The sequence below is a fragment of the Callospermophilus lateralis genome, unplaced genomic scaffold (genome assembly GCF_048772815.1).
Source record: "Callospermophilus lateralis isolate mCalLat2 unplaced genomic scaffold, mCalLat2.hap1 Scaffold_101, whole genome shotgun sequence".
NCBI classification, from domain to species: domain Eukaryota; kingdom Metazoa; phylum Chordata; class Mammalia; order Rodentia; family Sciuridae; genus Callospermophilus; species Callospermophilus lateralis.
In genome coordinates, this window is record NW_027510272.1 from 905,249 (window position 1) to 908,158 (window position 2,910).

A 2,910-nucleotide genomic window follows, 5' to 3' on the forward strand; every position below is an offset into this window, starting at 1 on the left:
TAATGGCATGTAGCTATAAACAGAACAGGGCTGGCAGAGGAAGAAATCCAGACAGCAGGCTAAACCAGTTCGGTTTAACCAAAAGTCCCTGAGGATTTTACATTTTACTTCATAACATTCTTGGGTTTACTTTTATATAAAAATCATGGTCCCTCCCAACTCAGGTCTTGAAAACAAAGGTTGGATTTATTCTGCAGATTCTCACAGCTCCTGGCACTTACTCTAACTTCTAGAAGCATAATGCAAATGGCTCGGCGATCATTCATTTATGATTATTGCATCAGGATATTCTGTTAGTACAAAAAATGTTTTGGGGAAGATTTCTAAAAACAGATTTAAATCTTAAAAGTGTGGATATATCTGCAAAATCCATTCATCCAGTAAAACCTTACTCCCTAATGATGTCAGATAAATGAAGCATCTCCACCAGAAAGTTGTGTTAAGACCCCAGGAAATCCATGTTGTACATTTATTAGTCATGCATGGGAGAAGGAGGCTTGCCCTTTCTTTTACTGTTATGAAAAGTGTAGGTTTGGTAAATGTCCCAATGGTCCTTTTCTTTCTTAAAGAGAATATGAACTGCTGATAACATGTTACTTGTTTCTTAAAGTGTATTAACATTCCATATTTGCCCCTTTTATTTTACTTTGAAAGTCGGGATTCCTTGTTCTGGGTGTTTTTGATCTTGGGATACTAAATGAACATCCAAGTCTCTGTTATTTAAAATATAAAACTGGGTGCCCAGTTTCACCCCCCCCCCTTTCTAGAGCCTACATGAGGCATCCTCTGGTCTTGGGGAACCAGCTTTCTTCTTGACTTGTGGGACAGCCTGTCCCACAGGATCATGAGAAGAGGTACAGCACCTAGTCCACAGTGAAGCTTAGAACTAAGTGCTTGACCACAAGAAGCCAAAGAAGGCACGAGGGGCTGGCCCAGTGACCCTGAACGCAAGCTTCAGGCAACAGCTGCTTTCCTCCTGCTGGGGCAACCACACTGAACCTGGAGGAAGGACATATGGGAGGACAGCAAACAGCAGCAGCACTGCAGGATCAAAGCCTCTGGATCCAACCTTGCCTGTAAGTGGTGCACCCCTAGAATTTCAATAATAAAAATTCCTGTTTTGGTTTAAGCTACTTTGAGATGACATCTTTAAAGAGTAAAACAAATTAAGATGGCAGAGATGAAGTAGATTTAATTTTTTTTTTAGTTGTAGATGGACATAATAGCTTTATTTATTTATTTATTTATTTATTTATTTATTTATTTATTTATTTATTGGTACCAGGGATTGAACTCAGGGGCACACAACCACTGAGCCACATCCCCAGTCCCATTTTGTATTTTATTTAGAGACAGGGTCTCACTGAGTTGCTTTGTGGCTTGCATTTGCTGAGGCTGTCTTTGAATTCTCGATCCTCCTGCCTTAGCCTCCCGAGCTACTGGGACTACAGGTGTGTGCCATGGCACCTGGCTTATTTATTTATTTTTATGTGTTGCTGAGGATTGAACCCAGTGCCTCACCAATGCTAGGCAAGCCTCTACCACTGAGCTACAACCCCAGCCCTACGAAGTGAATTTATAAGAGACCTGCAGTTTTTTTTTAAAGCATAAACATCCAATGTTTAAAAACCTAGACAGTTCCCTTAAAGATTCAAATGTCCAGCTTCTCTTGAATAGATTGGCAACCCATGCTGTGTTCCTGCAAATGACAGCTTCACTAGGGTGGCATGCAGAATCCTGAGGACACACTAAACCTGCTGAAATGCACACTCCAAAAGTGACCTCTATGGATTGTATTTAAATAAAGTGGGAAGAAGCAGAGCTTCCTGTAGGATAAGGTGTGGACCAGACTGTGACATAGACCAGTTGGTAACTTCCCAGCTCCCCTTTTAAAACCTTTTTCTCTTCCCAGGGAAAGGGACTTGGCTTTCAGCCAGCCACCAGGTAGAAAAGTAGAAGCCATGCTAGACCCAGAGGCAAGAAACTCTGATTCGTCACTTTCTGGCTGTGTGACCTGATACAAATCAGCTTGACTCTCTGGTCCCAGTGTTCCCCCTATAAAATCAGGCAGCCCTGAGCTGCTCAGGTAGAGGATGGTTTTGACCAACATTAGAGATGACATATGTGAAAACACCTTTTTAAACTGTCAAGAGTCACATCAGGTACGATAAATTCATGACCCATGACATACATGTCTATCCTATGCCTATGGCAGAGGACAGTCCATAGGTCACAACCATCCTCACTGTGGCAAACACTACAACTCGTCTGTCCAAGAGTTGTCCTGTGCCCTGTTATGTTGGCAGAGCCCTGACTTTGACACAGAAACCTCACTTTCCTCACGTAATTGGGGGACACATCCTGGTGAGTCAATGCCAGACTTGGGTGGGCCTGTCATCCTTACTAGGGATTGGTTCAAGGATAGAGGCAATTGAGGGATTTTCTTTTTCTTTTTTTTTTGAAATTGTGGATGGAGAGCATGTCTTTATTATTATTTTTTTAATTTGTTTATTTTTACATGGTGCTGAGGATCAAACCCAGTGCCTCACATATGGAAGGCAAGCACTCTGCCACTGAGCTAAAGCCCCAGCCCAACTGAGGGATATTCTGGTGTTAGAAGCAAGGCTTGGGGAAAGGATTTCCTCACTGGTTAAAAAGTGGCCGAGGAACAAAACACCATATTCTCTGCTCCTGGCAGGGCCTCCTGCAAGAAACTCATATCTCTTAAGGTAAAGAGCAGAAATGTGGAAGGTGATAGAAATGAAAGACAGAAAGGACCAGGTACCTGACACCATTACTGAGCTGCAAAATTAAGCAGCTATGAAGCTGCCCTGCCCTGAAGTTCTTGTTATTTCATATATTAAAGGTTGTCAGTACTCTGGTTATTCTGAATAGGTTTTTCTGTTACTT